This window comes from Anomaloglossus baeobatrachus, chromosome 2, assembly GCF_048569485.1.
Source record: "Anomaloglossus baeobatrachus isolate aAnoBae1 chromosome 2, aAnoBae1.hap1, whole genome shotgun sequence".
Taxonomy (NCBI): domain Eukaryota; kingdom Metazoa; phylum Chordata; class Amphibia; order Anura; family Aromobatidae; genus Anomaloglossus; species Anomaloglossus baeobatrachus.
Window position 1 is genome coordinate 356,124,576 of NC_134354.1, and position 16,066 is coordinate 356,140,641.

A 16,066-nucleotide genomic window follows, 5' to 3' on the forward strand; every position below is an offset into this window, starting at 1 on the left:
GAGCGACAATTACTGAGAAGTCTGACACTATCTGGACTGTTTTAGACTGTGTACACCAGCCCCAGATATGATGAAGGCTGGTATACGGTCACCACTAGGAATGGCTATATACCCTGCCTGCCTGCCTGTATACTGCTACAATAGTCCTGACAAGGACTCTTCTGGTCACTAGCCTGTATTCCGACCTGGCTATACCCTGCCTGTATATAGCAACAATAGTCCTGAGAAGGACTCTGCTACTGTACTCCGACCTGGCTATACCCTGCCTGCCTGTATACAACTAGAATAGTCTGACTCCTGAGAAGGACTTCTGGTCACACTGTTTGCAGCCCTGCTCCGGAACAAACTATAAAGGGCCGCAAACCTTTCCCTGAAGCAGCGACACTCTCCCTGCACTGACTGTCTGGATAGCTGTGAGCAGAGCACAGCGCGCCGGCCGGTATAAAGGCTCGGTCACGCTGTGCAGGCCGGCCAATCACTGCAATTCCACAACTAACAGGGCTGTGGAATTGCAGTGGTCTGCCAGCCAATCCCTGCATGAGGGCTGGCTCTCAAAAGTGCGCCAACATGCAGGGATGAAGACCACGAGTACAGCACGAGTATCGCGAGATTACTCGGTCCCCGCCGAGCAGCCCGAGTACAGTGATACTCATGCGAGTACCGAGTAGTAACAAGCATGCTCGCTCATCACTAGTGATGACCACTCCACTATGAAACCTGTGAAATCCTGCAAAGTAATGGCATTTAGAGACGAGTTTTGACAGCCAGGGGAAAAAAAATAATAATTTGTAGTTCTGTTTGTGATGGAAGCCAAAACATACCGTCATTCGGCAACAATGCCGAGAACTTCATACATTGTAGTTGGATAGCGTATTATTTCAACACTAAGAACAGATTGGTTTCACTGGGGATTGAACCCAGGACCTTCTGCGTGTTAAGCAGACGTGATGACCACTACACTATGAAACCTGACAAAAAGTTACTGTGTATTGGCTAGCAGAACAGAATTGTGACTGACGGGGCCTTTTTATTGCTGAAGGAAAGTATTTTTGATTAATGAAACATTTACAATTATTATTACATATTTTACCAGTTTTATTCCTACAAAGGGATTTTGCTTAAATTGAAGTTTATATTGAATGTGTTACTTTTTTCTCCATAGTTTGGTCTTTTGCTTTTGTATTTATGGGAACTATATAATTTGAAACAAATAGGATTTTTATAATATGGGATTATGTTTTCTGCTAAAATGGTCAATAAAAAAGAAACCCAGAATCGTAGTTCTCTTTGTGATGGAAGCCAAAATGTATTGTCATTTGGCAACGAAACCAAGAATTTCACATATTACAAGTCGAGAGGAAATTACTAGTGATGAGCGAGTACTAAAAAGCTCGAGTGCTCGAAGCTCGGGCCGAGCCTCCCAAGATACTCGTGTACTCGGGCCGAGCAACGAGCCCAATGTTATCCTATGGGAGACCCGAGTATTTTTGTGAAATGACCCCCCGGCAGCATGTAGAAACCCTAAAAATGTCACAAAAGTCTCAGAAGAGTGCTCAAATGACATGGCAACAGCATGGGGAAGACCCCTTGAAGCATTTATCACTCAAAAGTCACAGCTGTGAACAATTTTGTCCGCGTTTTACGCCATTTTTACGGACTCACCAGAAAACCTTGCAAAATGACCCCAAAATGAATTTTCATGGCGGAAATGTTAAGGGCACATACACAATAGTGAGATAGAGCTGTGTATGTTACTTTTTGAGATTAATACATGAAAGATTTTACATAAACATTGTGTGGCACTCCGATGTCCAAAACGCACGTTTTGTGCTTTTTACTAGCGATGTCGGTCATTTTTTTTTTCATTCTATCTCCCGTCGGTCGGTCTCGCTCTGTCGGTCTCTCTCTGTCTTGTCTGTCCCCCTCTCACAGTCTGTCGGTCATTCTCCCCCCTCTCTCTTACTCACCGTTCCCCGATCACTGCTGCGGCACTGCACGGCATGCACACTGCTCCTGCGGCTTTTCCTCTTTTGAAAAAGCCGGCCGTTCATTAATCAATCTCGTATTCTCTGCTTTCCTGCTTTTCGGCGCCTATGATTGGTTGCAGTGAGACACGCCCCCACTCTGAGTGACAGGTGTCACACTGCACCCAATCACAGCAGCCGGTGTGTGTGTGTATACTGTGCAGTGAAATAAATAATTAAATAATTAAAAAAACGGCGTGCGGTCCCCCCAATTTTAATACCAGCCAGATAAAGCCATACGGCTGAAGGCTGGTATTCTCAGGATGGGGAGCTCCACGTTATGGGGAGCCCCCCACCCTAACAATAACAGTCAGCAGCCGCCCAGAATTGCCGCATACATTATATGCGACAGTTCTGGGACTGTACCCGGCTCTTCCCGATTTACCCTGGTGAGTTGGCAAATCGGGGTAATAAGGAGTTATTGGCAGCCCATAGCTGCCAATAAGTCCTAGATTAATCATGTCAGGCGTCTCCCCGAGATTCCTTCCATGATTAATCTGTAAATTACAGTTAAAAAACACACACACCCGAAAAATCCTTTATTAGAAATAAAAAACAATAACAAAGTCCCTCATCACCAATTTATTACCCACAACAAAGCCCTCCATGTCCGGTGTAATCCATGGTCCTCCAGCGTCGCGTTCAGCTCTGCTACATGCAGGTGACAGGAGCTGCAGAATACACCGCCGCTCCGGTCACCTCCACGCAGCTAATGAGGTGAGTATAGCGATCAGCTGCTGTCACTGAGGTTACCTGGATCCAGCGGTGGATGCAGCGGTGGCCGCGGGTAACCTCAGTGACAGCTCAGCTGATCGCGCTACTCACCGCCGCTCCGGTCAGCTCCATGCACCAACTGAGGAGAGTATAGCGATCAGCTGCTGTCACTGAGGTTAATCGCGGCCACCGCTGCATCCAGCGGTGGCCGCGAGTTACCTGACTGACAGCAGCTGATCGCGCTTCTCACCTCAGTTGCTGTGTGAAGCTGACCGGAGCGGCGGTGAGTAGCGCGATCAGCTGCTGTCACTGAGGTTACCCGCGGCCACCGCTGGATCCAGGTAACCTCAGTGACAGCTCAGCTGATCGCTATACTCACCTCATTAGCTGCGTGGAGGTGACCGGAGCGGCGGTGTATTCTGCAGCTCCTGTCACCTGCATGCAGCAGAGCTGGACGCGACGCTGGAGGACCGTGGATTACACCGGACATGGAGGGCTTTGTTGTGGGTAATAAATTGGTGATGAGGGACTTTGTTATTGTTTTTTATTTCTAATAAAGGATTTTTTCATGTGTGTGTGTTTATTTACTGTAATTTACAGATTAATCATGGAGGGTGTCTCATAGACGCCTGACATGATTAATCTAGGACTTATTGGCAGCTATGGGCTGCCAATAACTCCTTATTACCCCGATTTGCCAACGCACCAGGGTAAATCGGGAAGAGCCGGGTACAGTCCCAGAACCGTCGCATATAATGTATGCGGCAATTCTGGGCGGCTGCTGACTGATATTGTTAGGGTGGGGGGCTCCCCATAACGTGGGGCTCCCCATCCTGAGAATACCAGCCTTCAGCCGTATGACTTTATCTGGCTGGTATTAAAATTGGGGGGACCGCACGCCGTTTTTTTTAATTATTTATTTTACTGCACAGTATAGACACGCCCACCGGCTGCTGTGATTGGGTGCAGTGAGACACCTGTCACTCAGCGTGGGGGCGTGTCTCACTGCAACCAATCATAGGCGCCTGTGGGCGTGGAAAGCAGGGAATATGAGATGGCTGTGTACAGAGCACAGCGCGCCGGCCGGTATAAAGGCTCGGTCACGCTGTGCAGGCCGACCAATCACTGCAATTCCACAACTAACAGGGCTGTGGCATTGCAGTGGTCTGCCAGCCAATCCCTGCATGAGGGCTGGCTCTCAAAAGAGCGCCAACATGCAGAAATGAAGACCACGAGTAAAGCACGAGTATCGCGAAATTACTCGGTACCCGCCGAGTAGCCCGAGTACAGTGATACTCGTGCGAGTACCGAGTAGTAACAAGCATACTCGCTCATCACTAGAAATTACTTCAACACTAAAAACAGATTGGTTTCACTGGGGATTGAAGCCAGGACCTTCTGCGTGTTAAGCAGACGTGATGACCACTACACTATGAAACCTGACGAATAGTTCCTGTGTATTGGCTAGCAGAGCAGAATTGTGACTGACGGGGCCTTTTTATTGCTGAAGGAAAGTATTTTTGGTTAATGAAACATTTACAATTATTATTACATATTTTACCAGTTTTATTCCTACAAAGGGATTTTGCTTAAATTGAAGTTTATATTGAATTTGTTACTTTTTTCTCCATAGTTTGGTCTTTTGCTTTTGTATTTATGGGAACTATATATTTTGAAACAAATAGGATTTTTGTAATATGGGATTATGTTTTCTGCTAAAATGGTCAATAAAAAAGAAACCCAAAATCGTAGTTCTCTTTGTGATGGAAGCCAAAATGTATTGTCATTTGGCAACGAAACCAAGAGTTTCACATATTACAAGTCGATAGGAAATTACTTCAACACCAAAAACATATCGGTTTCACTGGGGATTGAACCCAGGACCTTCTGCATGTGAAGCAGACGTGATGACCACTACACTATGAAACCTTTGAAATCCTGCAAAGTAATGGCAATTAGAGACGAGTTTTGACCGCCAGGGGAAAAAAAACAAATTCGTAGCTCTGTTGGTGATGGAAGCTAAAACATCCCGTTATTCGGCAACAAAGCCAAGAACTTTATATACTGCAGGTTGATAGGGGATTATTTCAACACCAAGAACACATGGGTTTCACCGGGGATTAAACCCAGGACCTTCTGCGTGTAAAGCAGACGTGATTTCCACTACACTATGAAACCTTTGAAAGCCTGCAAAGTAATGGCAATTAGAGACGAGTTTTGACCGCCAGGGAAAAAAAAAACAAATTTGTAGCTCTGTTGGGGATGGAAGCCAAAACATCCCATCATTCGGCAACAAAGCCAAAAACTTCATATATTGTAGTTTAATTGAGTATTATTTCAACAAAAAAGAACAGATTGGTTTTACTGGGGACTGAACGCAGGACCTTCTGCGTGTTAAGCAGATGTGATGACCACTGCTCTATGAAACCTGATGGAAAGTTACTGTGTATTGGCTAGCAGAGCAGAATTGTGACTGACGGGGCATTTTTATTGCTGAAGGAAAGTATTTTTTGTTAATGAAACATTTACAATTTTTATTACATATTTTTACCAGTTTTATTCCTACAAAGGGATTTTGCTTAAAAGGAAGTTTACATTGAATGTGTTACTTTGTTCCACATAGTTTAGTTGTTTGCTTTTGTATTTAAAGGAACTATATATTTTGAAACAAACAGGATTTTTATAAGATGGGATTATGTTTTCTGCTAAAATGGTCAATAAAAAAGAAACCCAAAATCGTAGTTCTCTTGGTGAGGGAAGCCAAAATAAATTATCAGTTGGCAACAAAACCAAGAATTTCATATACTACAGGTTGATAGCAAATTACTTCAACAGCGAAAACAGCTTGTTTTTACTGGGGATTGAACCCAGGACCTTCTGCGTGTGAAGTAGACGCGATGACGACTCCACTATGAAACCTGTGAAATCCTGCAAAGTAATGGCATTTAGAGACGAGTTTTGACCACCAGGGGAAAAAAAATAATAATTTGTAGTTCTGTTTGTGATGGAAGCCAAAACATCCCATCATACGGCAACAAAGCCGAGAACTTCATATATTGTAGTTGGATAGCGTATTATTTCAACACTAAGAACAGATTGGTTTCACTGGGGATTGAACCCAGGACCTTCTGCGTGTTAAGCAGACGTGATGACCACTACACTATGAAACCTGACGAAAAGTTCCTGTGTATTGGCTAGCAGAGCAGAATTGTGACTGACGGGGCCTTTTTATTGCTGAAGGAAAGTATTTTTGGTTAATGAAACATTTACAATTATTATTACATATTTTACCAGTTTTATTCCTACAAAGGGATTTTGCTTAAATTGAAGTTTATATTGAATGTGTTACTTTTTTCTCCATAGTTTGGTCTTTTGCTTTTGTATTTATGGGAACTATATATTTTGAAACAAATAGGATTTTTATAATATGGGATTATGTTTTCTGCTAAAATGGTCAATAAAAAAGAAACCCAAAATCGTAGTTCTCTTTGTGATGGAAGCCAAAATGTATTGTCATTTGGCAACGAAACCAAGAATTTCACATATTACAAGTCGATAGGAAATTACTTCAACACCAAAAACAGATTGGTTTCACTGGGGATTGAACCCAGGACTTTCTGCGTGTGAAGCAGTCGTAATGACCACTACACTATGAGACCTTTGAAATCCTGCAAAGAAGTGGAGAATAAGTGGAGAAAAAGTGGAGAAAAAGTGGAGAAAAAGTGGAGAAAAAGTGGAGAAAAAAATGGAGAAAAAGAGGAGAAAAAGTGGAGAAAAAGTGGAGAAAAAGTGGAGAATAAGTGGAGAAAAAAATGGAGAAAAAGTGGAGAAAAAGTGGAGAAAAAGTGGAGAAAATAATGGAGAAAAAGTGGAGAAAAAGTGGAGAAAAAGTGGAGAAAAAAATGTAGAAAAAGTGGAGAATAAGTGGAGAAAAAGTGGAGAATAAGTGGAGAAAAAGTGGAGAATAAGTGGAGAAAAAGTGGAGAATAAGTGGAGAAAAAGTGGAGAAAAAAATGGAGAAAAAATGGAGAAAAAAATAGAGAAAAAGTGGAGAAAAAGTGGAGAAAAAGTGGAGAAATAGTGGAGAAAAAAATGGAGAAAAAGTGGAGAAAAAGTGGAGAAAAAGTGGAGAAAAAAATGTAGAAAAAGTGGAGAAAAAAATGTAGAAAAAGTGGAGAATAAGTGGAGGAAAAGTGGAGAATAAGAGGAGAAAAAGTGGAGAATAAGTGGAGAAAAAGTGGAGAATAAGTGGAGAAAAAAATGGAGAAAAAGTGGAAAAAAAGTGGAGAAAAAGTGGAGAAAAAAATGGAGAAAAAGTGGAGAATAAGTGGAGAAAAAGTGGAGAATAAGTGGAGAAAAAAATGGAGAAAAAGTGGAGAAAAAGTGGAGAAAAAGTGGAGAAAAAAATGTAGAAAAAGTGGAGAAAAAGTGGAGAATAAGTGGAGAAAAAGTGGAGAATAAGTGGAGAAAAAGTGGAGAAAAAAATGTAGAAAAAGTGGAGAAAAAATGTAGAAAAAGTGGAGAATAAGTGGAGAAAAAGTGGAGAATAAGAGGAGAAAAAGTGGAGAATAAGTGGAGAAAAAGTGGAGAATAAGTGGAGAAAAAAATGGAGAAAAAGTGGAGAAAAAATGTAGAAAAAGTGGAGCACCCTTTGGTGCCTTTCATGTGGCACTAAGGGGTGCTTAGCTTTTTATTTAGCCAAAAAAATGAAAAAAAAAATGACGTAGGGTTCCCCCTAGTTTTGTAGCCAGCTAGGGTAAAGCAGACGGCTGCAGCCTGCAGACCACAGCTGGCAACCTCACCTTGGCTGGTAATCCAAAACTGAGGGCACCCCACGCTGTTATTTTAAATTAAATAAATAATTAAAAAAAAAAAACACGTAGGGGTCCCCCAAAATTGGATCACCAGCCAAGGTAAAGCAGACAGCTGGGGCCTGATATTCTCAGACTAGGGAGGTCCATGGTTATTGGACTCTCCCCAGCCTAAAAATAGCAGGCCGCAGCCGCCCCAGAAGTGGCGCATCCATTAGATGCGCCAATCCTGGTGCTTCGCCCCAGCTCATCCCGCGCCCTGGTGCGGTGACAAACGGGGTAATATATGGGGTTAATACCAGATGTGTAATGTCACCTGGCATTAAGCCCTGGGGTTGGTGAGGTCAGGCGTCTATCAGATACCCGACATCACCAACCCAGTCAGTAATAAAAAAGAATAGACGACAAACACATTTTTATTTGAAAAAACACTCCCCAAAACATTCCCTCTTTAACCAATTTATTAGAATGAAAAACAAATCTAGGTCTGGTGTAATCCAAGGGGTTGCCATGACGATCCACACTGTCCCAGTCAATGAAGAACAGAATGTTCCCCATTGGCTGGGAGAGCAGTGCAGTGACCTGAGCTAACATCAGTGGGTCAGCCCAGGTCACTGCAGGGCATGACAAGTGCTGCTGTCAGCTAAGTACATTACCTGCGCTGATCTCCAGCACTGCCGACAGCCCCTGTCACTGAGTTCAATGACCGGAGCCTTCACACCAAGTCTCGCGAGAGGCCCGTGACGTCACCGCTAGTCAGTCTCGGGTCGGAAGCGAGAGGTGATGTGACAAGCGGCGGACATGGAGGACAGTGACAGCGCTGAGGTCGGGATGGCGGGACTTCATCACCGCAGGTAAGCCGAGCGGGAACATGTGTGTGTGTGAGTGTATGTGTACATGCTGCGGGCAGGAGGGGGCGGAGCGAGCTGAGCGGGGAAGTGTGGGCTTCCTGCACGTAACTAGGATAAACATTGGGTTACTAACCAAAGCGCTTTGGTTGGATACCCGATGTTTATCTTGGTTACCAGCTTGTGGCAGGCTGCCAGCGATGGCTCCTGCACACTGTAGCCGTAAAAAGCCCTGCTTTTTACTGCTAGAACCGTTCTCGAACGTTTCTAGAACTATCGAGCTTTTGCAAAAAAGCTTGAGTTCTAGTTCGATCTAGAACAGCCCCGAAAATCACTCGAGCCCCGAACTGGAGAACCTCGAACCACGAACCGCGCTCAACTCTAGTGATGACCACTACTCTATGAAACCTGCTGGAAAGCTACTGTGTATTGGCCAGCAGAGCAGAATTTTGACTGACAGGGCCTTTTTATTGCTGAAGGAAAGTATTTTTGGTTAATGAAACATTTACAATTTTTATTATATATTTTACCAGTTTTACTCCTACAAAGGGATTTTGCTTAAAAGGAAGTTTACATTGAATGTGTTACTTTTTTCTCCATAGTTTGGTCTTTTGCTTTTGTATTTATGGGAACTATATATTTTGAAACAAATAGGATTTTTATAATATGGGATTATGTTTTCTGCTAAAATGGTCAATAAAAAAGAAACCCAAAATCGTAGTTCTCTTGGTGATGGAAGCCGAAATATATTATCAGTTGGCAACAAAACAAAGAATTTCATATGTTACAGGTTGATAGCAAATTACTTCAACAGCGAAAATGGCTTGTTTTTACTGGGGATTGAACCAAGGACCTTCTGCGTGTGAAGCAGACGTGATGACGACTCCACTATGAAACATGTGAAATCCTGCAAAGTAATGGCATTTAGAGACGAGTTTTGACCGCCATAGGAAAAAAAAAAAAAATTGTAGTTCTGTTTGTGATGGAAGCCAATACATCCCGTCATTTGGCAACAAAGCCGAGAACTTCATATATTGGAGTTGGATAGCGTATTATTTCAACACTAAGAACTGATTGGTTTCACTGGGGATGGAACCTAGGACCTTCTGCGTGTTAAGCAGACGTGATGACCACTACATTATGAAACCTGACGAAAAGTTACTGTGTATTGGCTAGCACAGCAGAATTGTGACTGACGGGGCCTTTTTATTGCTGAAGGAAAGTATTTTTGGTTAATGAAACATTTACAATTTTTATTACATATTTTACCAGTTTTATTCCTACAAAGTGATTTTCCTTAAAAGGAAGTTTACATTGAATGTGTTACATTTTTCCACATAGTTTAGTTGTTTGCTTTTGTATTTAAAGGAACTATATATTTTGAAACAAACAGGATTTTTATAGTATGGGATTATGTTTTCTGCTAAAATGGTCAATAAAAAAGAAACCCAAAATCGAAGTTCTCTTGGTGATGGAAGCCAAAATATATTATCAGTTGGCAACAAAAGAAAGAATTTCATATGTTACAGGTTGATAGCAAATTACTTCCCATCATTCGGCAACAAAGCCAAGAACTTCATATATTGTAGTTTAATTGAGTATTATTTCAACACCAAGAACAGATTGGTTTTACTGGGGATTGAACGCAGGACCTTCTGCATGTTAAGCAGACGTGATGACCACTACTCTGTGAAACCTGATGGAAAGTTACTGTGTATTGGCTAGCAGAGCAGAATTGTGACTGACGGGGCCTTTCTATTGCTGAAGGAAAGTATTTTTGGTTAATGAAACATTTACAATTTTTATTACATATTTTACCAGTTTTATTCCTACAAAGGGATTTTGCTTAAATTGAAGTTTATATTGAATGTGTTACTTTTTTCTCCATAGTTTGGTCTTTTGCTTTTGTATTTATGGGAACTATATATTTTGAAACATATAGGATTTTTATAATATGGGATTATGTTTTCTGCTAAAATGGTCAATAAAAAAGAAACCCAAAATCGTAGTTCTCTTTGTGATGGAAGCCAAAATGTATTGTCATATGGCAACGAAACCAAGAATTTCACATATTACAAGTCGATAGGAAATTACTTCAACACCAAAAACAGATTGGTTTCACTGGGGATTGAACCCAGGACCTTCTGCGTGTGAAGCAGACGTGATGACCACTACACTATGAAACCTTTGAAATCCTGCAAAGTAATGGCAATTAGAGACGAGTTTTGACCGCCAGGGGAAAAAAAACAAATTCGTAGCTCTGTTGGTGATGGAAGCTAAAATATCCCGTTATTCGGCAACAAAGCCAAGAACTTTATATACTTCAGGTTGATATGGGATTATTTCAACACCAAGAACACATGGGTTTCACTGGGGATTGAACCCAGGACCTTCTGCGTGTAAAGCAGACGTGATTTCAACTACACTATGAAACCTTTGAAAGCCTGCAAAGTAATGGCAATTAGAGACGAGTTTTGACCGCCAGGGAAAAAAAAAACAAATTCGTAGCTCTGTTGGGGATGGAAGCCAAAACATCCCATCATTCGGCAACAAAGCCAAGAACTTCATATATTGTAGTTTAATTGAGTATTATTTCAACACCAAGAACAGATTGGTTTTACTGGGGATTGAATGCAGGACCTGCTGCGTGTTAAGCAGACATGATGACCACTACTCTATGAAACCTGATGGAAAGTTACTGTGTATTGGCTATCAGAGCAGAATTGTGACTGACGGGGCCTTTTTATTGCTAAAGGAAAGTATTTTTGGTTAATGAAACATTTACAATTTTTATTACATATTTTACCAGTTTTATTCCTACAAAGAAATTTTACTTAAAAGGAAGTTTAAATTGAATGTGTTACTTTTTTCCACATAGTTTAGTTGTTTGCTTTTGTATTTAAAGGAACTATATATTTTGAAACAAACAGGATTTTTATAATATGGGATTATGTTTTCTGCTAAAATGGTCAATAAAAAAGAAACCCAAAATCGTAGTTCTCTTGGTAATAAAAGCCAAAATATATTATCAGTTGGCAACAAAACAAAGAATTTCATATGTTACAGGTTGATAGCAAATTACTTCAACAGCGAAAACGGCTTGTTTTTACTGGGGATTGAACCCAGGACCTTCTGCGTGTGAGGTAGACGTGATGACGACTTCACTATGAAACTTGTGAAATCATGCAAAGTAATGGCATTTAGAGACGAGTTTTGACCGCCAGGGGAAAAAAATAATAATTTGTAGTTCTGTTTGTGATGGAAGCCAAGACATCCCGTCATACGGCAACAAAGCCGAGAACTTCATATATTGTAGTTGGATAGCGTATTATTTCAACACTAAGAACAGATTGGTTTCACTGGGGATTGAACCCAGGACCTTCTGCGTGTTAAGCAGATGTGATGACCACTACACTATGAAACCTGACGATAAGTTACTGTGTTTTGGCTAGCAGAGCAGAATTGTGACTGACGGGGCCTTTTTATTGCTGAAGGAAAGTATTTTTGGTTAATGAAACATTTACAATTATTATTACATATTTTACCAGTTTTATTCCTACAAAGGGATTTTGCTTAAATTGAAGTTTATATTGAATGTGTTACTTTTTTCTCCATAGTTTGGTCTTTTGCTTTTGTATTTATGGGAACTATATATTTTGAAACAAATAGGATTTTTATAATATGGGATTATGTTTTCTGCTAAAATGGTCAATAAAAAAGAAACCCAAAATCGTAGTTCTCTTTGTGATGGAAGCCAAAATGTATTGTCATTTGGCAACGAAACCAAGAATTTCACATATTACAAGTCGATAGGAAATTACTTCAACACCAAAAACAGATTGGTTTCACTGGGGATTGAACCCAGGACCCTCTGCGTGTGAAGCAGACTTGATGACAACTACACTATGAAACCTTTGAACGTCTGCAAAGTAATGGCAATTAGAGACGAGTTTTGACTGCCAGGGGAAAAAAAACAAATTCGTAGCTCTGTTGGTGATGGAAGCTAAAACATCCCGTTATTCGGCAACAAAGCCAAGAACTTTATATACTGCAGGTTGATAGAGGATTATTTCAACACCAAGAACACATGGGTTTCACTGGGGATTGAACCCAGGACCTTCTGCGTGTAAAGCAGACGTGATTTCCACTACACTATGAAACCTTTGAAAGCCTGCAAAGTAATGGCAATTAGAGACGAGTTTTGACCGCCAGGGAAAAAAAAACCAAATTCGTAGCTCTGTTCGGATGGAAGCCAAAACATCCCATCATTCGGCAACAAAGCCAAGAACTTCATATATTGTAGTTTAATTGAGTATTATTTCAACACCAAGAACAGATTGGTTTCACTGGGGATTGAACGCAGGACCTTCTGCGCCTTAAGCAGACGTGATGACCACTACTCTATGAAACCTGATGGAAAGTTACTGTGTATTGGCTAGCAGAGCAGAATTGTGACTGACGGGGCCTTTTTATTGCTGAAGAAAGTATTTTTTGTTAATGAAACATTTACAATTTTTATTACATATTTTACCAGTTTTATTCCTACAAAGAAATTTTACTTAAAAGGAAGTTTAAATTGAATGTGTTACTTTTTTCCACATAGTTTAGTTGTTTGCTTTTGTATTTAAAGGAACTATATATTTTGAAACAAACAGGATTTTTATAATATGGGATTATGTTTTCTGCTAAAATGGTCAATAAAAAAGAAACCCAAAATCGTAGTTCTCTTGGTAATAAAAGCCAAAATATATTATCAGTTGGCAACAAAACAAAGAATTTCATATGTTACAGGTTGATAGCAAATTACTTCAACAGCGAAAACGGCTTGTTTTTACTGGGGATTGAACCCAGGACCTTCTGCGTGTGAAGTAGTCGTGATGACGACTCCACTATGAAACTTGTGAAATTCTGCAAAGTAAAGGCATTTAGAGACGAGTTTTGACCGCCAGGGGAAAAAAAATAATAATTTGTAGTTCTGTTTGTGATGGAAGCCGAAAAATCCCGTCATACGGCAACAAAGCCGAGAACTTCATATATTGTAGTTGGATAGCGTATTATTTCAACACTAAGAACAGATTGGTTTCACTGGGGATTGAACTTAGTACCTTCTGCGTGTTAAGCAGATGTGATGACCACTACACTATGAAACCTGACGATAAGTTACTGTGTATTGGCTAGCAGAGCAGAATTGTGACTGACGGGGCCTTTTTATTGCTGAAGGAAAGTATTTTTGGTTAATGAAACATTTACAATTATTATTACATATTTTACCAGTTTTATTCCTACAAAGGGATTTTGCTTAAATTGAAGTTTATATTGAATGTGTTACTTTTTTCTCCATAGTTTGGTCTTTTGCTTTTGTATTTATGGGAACTATATATTTTGAAACAAATAGGATTTTTATAATATGGGATTATGTTTTCTGCTAAAATGGTCAATAAAAAAGAAACCCAAAATCGTAGTTCTCTTTGTGATGGAAGCCAAAATGTATTGTCATTTGGCAACGAAACCAAGAATTTCACATATTACAAGTCGATAGGAAATTACTTCAACACCAAAAACAGATTGGTTTCACTGGGGATTGAACCCAGGACCTTCTGCGTGTGAAGCAGACGTGATGACCACTACACTATGAAACCTTTGAAATTCTGCAAAGTAATGGCAATTAGAGACGAGTTTTGACTGCCAGGGGAAAAAAAACAAATTCGTAGCTCTGTTGGTGATGGAAGCTAAAACATCCCGTTATTCAGCAACAAAGCCAAGAACTTTATATACTGCAGGTTGATAGGGGATTATTTCAACACCAAGAACACATGGGTTTCACTGGGGATTGAACCCAGGACCTTCTGCGTGTAAAGCAGACGTGATTTCCACTACACTATGAAACCTTTGAAAGCCTGCAAAGTAATGGCAATTAGAGACGAGTTTTGACCGCCAGGGAAAAAAAAAACAAATTCGTAGCTCTGTTCGGGATGGAAGCCAAAACATCCCATCATTCGGCAACAAAGCCAAGAACTTCATATATTGTAGTTTAATTGAGTATTATTTCAACACCAAGAACAGATTGGTTTTACTGGGGATTGAACGCAGGACCTTCTGCGCGTTAAGCAGCCGTGATGACCACTACTCTATGAAACCTGATGGAAAGTTACTGTGTATTGGCTAGCAGAGCAGAATTGTGACTGACGGGGCCTTTTTATTGCTGAAGGAAAGTATTTTTTGTTAATGAAACATTTACAATTTTTATTACATATTTTACCAGTTTTATTCCTACAAAGGGATTTTGCTTAAAAGGAAGTTTACATTGAATGTGTTACTTTTTTCCACATAGTTTAGTTGTTTGCTTTTGTATTTAAAGGAACTATATATTTTGAAACAAACAGGATTTTTATAATATGGGATTATGTTTTCTGCTGAAATGGTCAATAAAAAAGAAACCCAAAATCGTAGTTCTCTTGGTGATGGAAGCCAAAATATATTATCAGTTGGCAACAAAAGAAAGAATTTCATATGTTACAGGTTGATAGCAAATTACTTCCCATCATTCGTCAACAAAGCCAAGAACTTCATATATTGTAGTTTAATTGAGTATTATTTCAACACCAAGAACAGATTGGTTTTACTGGAGATTGAACGCAGGACCTTCTGCGTGTTAAGCAGACGTGATGACCACTACTCTATGAAACCTGATGATAAGTTACTGTGTATTGGCTAGCAGAGCAGAATTGTGACTGACGGGGCCTTTTTATTGCTGAAGGAAAGTATTTTTTGTTAATGAAACATTTACAATTTTTATTACATATTTTACCAGTTTTATTCCTACAAAGGGATTTTGCTTAAATGGAAGTTTACATTGAATGTGTTACTTTTTTCCACATAGTTTAGTTGTTTGCTTTTGTATTTAAAGGAACTATATATTTTGAAACAAACAGGATTTTTATAATATGGGATTATGTTTTCTGCTAAAATGGTCAATAAAAAAGAAACCCAAAATCGTAGTTCTCTTGGTAATAAAAGCCAAAATATATTATCAGTTGGCAACAAAACAAATAATTTCATATGTTACAGGTTGATAGCAAATTACTTCAACAGCCAAAACGGCTTGTTTTTACTGGGGATTGAACCTAGGACCTTCTGCCTGTGAAGTAGACGTGATGACGACTCCACTATGAAACTTGTGAAATCCTGCAAAGTAAAGGCATTTAGAGACGAGATTTGACCGCCAGGGGAAAAAAAAAAATAATTTGTAGTTCTGTTTGTGATGGAAGCCAAAAAATACCGTCATACGGCAACAAAGCTGAGAACTTCATATATTGTAGATGGATAGCGTATTATTTCAACACTAAGAACAGATTGGTTTCACTGGGGATTGAACCCAGGACTAGAGTTGAGCGCGGTTCGTGGTTCGTGGTTCTCCAGTTCGCGGCTCGAGTGATTTTGGGGCATGTTCTAGATCGAACTAGAACTCGAGCTTTTTGCAAAAGCTCGGTAGTTCTAGAAACGTTCGAGAACGGTTCTAGCAGCCAAAAAACAGCTAAATCATAGCTTGGTTTCTGCTGTAATAGTGTAAGTCACTCTGTGAATCAAACTATTATCACATTTCAGTGTATAGTGTGCGTGAACAGCGCCTTCAGATCACTGCTGTTTCTATAATGGCGATCGCCATTTT

At 40.2% G+C, this 16,066-nt stretch overlaps 8 non-coding genes across 8 annotated transcripts; all 8 read right to left on the reverse strand.

The window, feature by feature from the left end:
* Nucleotides 1-896: 896 nt before the first annotated feature.
* TRNAV-AAC (transfer RNA valine (anticodon AAC)) lies at nucleotides 897-969 on the reverse strand. The gene has a single exon. It is a non-coding gene; the product is annotated as a tRNA-Val (tRNA).
* Nucleotides 970-4,594: 3,625 nt separating this feature from the next.
* TRNAV-CAC (transfer RNA valine (anticodon CAC)) lies at nucleotides 4,595-4,667 on the reverse strand. Its single transcript has one exon. It is a non-coding gene; the product is annotated as a tRNA-Val (tRNA).
* A 1,168-nt stretch (nucleotides 4,668-5,835) lies between these two features.
* Nucleotides 5,836-5,908, reverse strand: TRNAV-AAC (transfer RNA valine (anticodon AAC)). The gene has a single exon. It is a non-coding gene; the product is annotated as a tRNA-Val (tRNA).
* Nucleotides 5,909-10,510: 4,602 nt separating this feature from the next.
* On the reverse strand, nucleotides 10,511-10,583 carry TRNAV-CAC (transfer RNA valine (anticodon CAC)). Its single transcript has one exon. It is a non-coding gene; the product is annotated as a tRNA-Val (tRNA).
* A 1,165-nt stretch (nucleotides 10,584-11,748) lies between these two features.
* TRNAV-AAC (transfer RNA valine (anticodon AAC)) lies at nucleotides 11,749-11,821 on the reverse strand. Its single transcript has one exon. It is a non-coding gene; the product is annotated as a tRNA-Val (tRNA).
* Nucleotides 11,822-12,486: 665 nt separating this feature from the next.
* TRNAV-UAC (transfer RNA valine (anticodon UAC)) lies at nucleotides 12,487-12,559 on the reverse strand. The gene has a single exon. It is a non-coding gene; the product is annotated as a tRNA-Val (tRNA).
* A 1,404-nt stretch (nucleotides 12,560-13,963) lies between these two features.
* TRNAV-CAC (transfer RNA valine (anticodon CAC)) lies at nucleotides 13,964-14,036 on the reverse strand. Its single transcript has one exon. It is a non-coding gene; the product is annotated as a tRNA-Val (tRNA).
* Nucleotides 14,037-14,212: 176 nt separating this feature from the next.
* On the reverse strand, nucleotides 14,213-14,285 carry TRNAV-UAC (transfer RNA valine (anticodon UAC)). The gene has a single exon. It is a non-coding gene; the product is annotated as a tRNA-Val (tRNA).
* Between the last annotated feature and the right edge of the window lie 1,781 nt (nucleotides 14,286-16,066).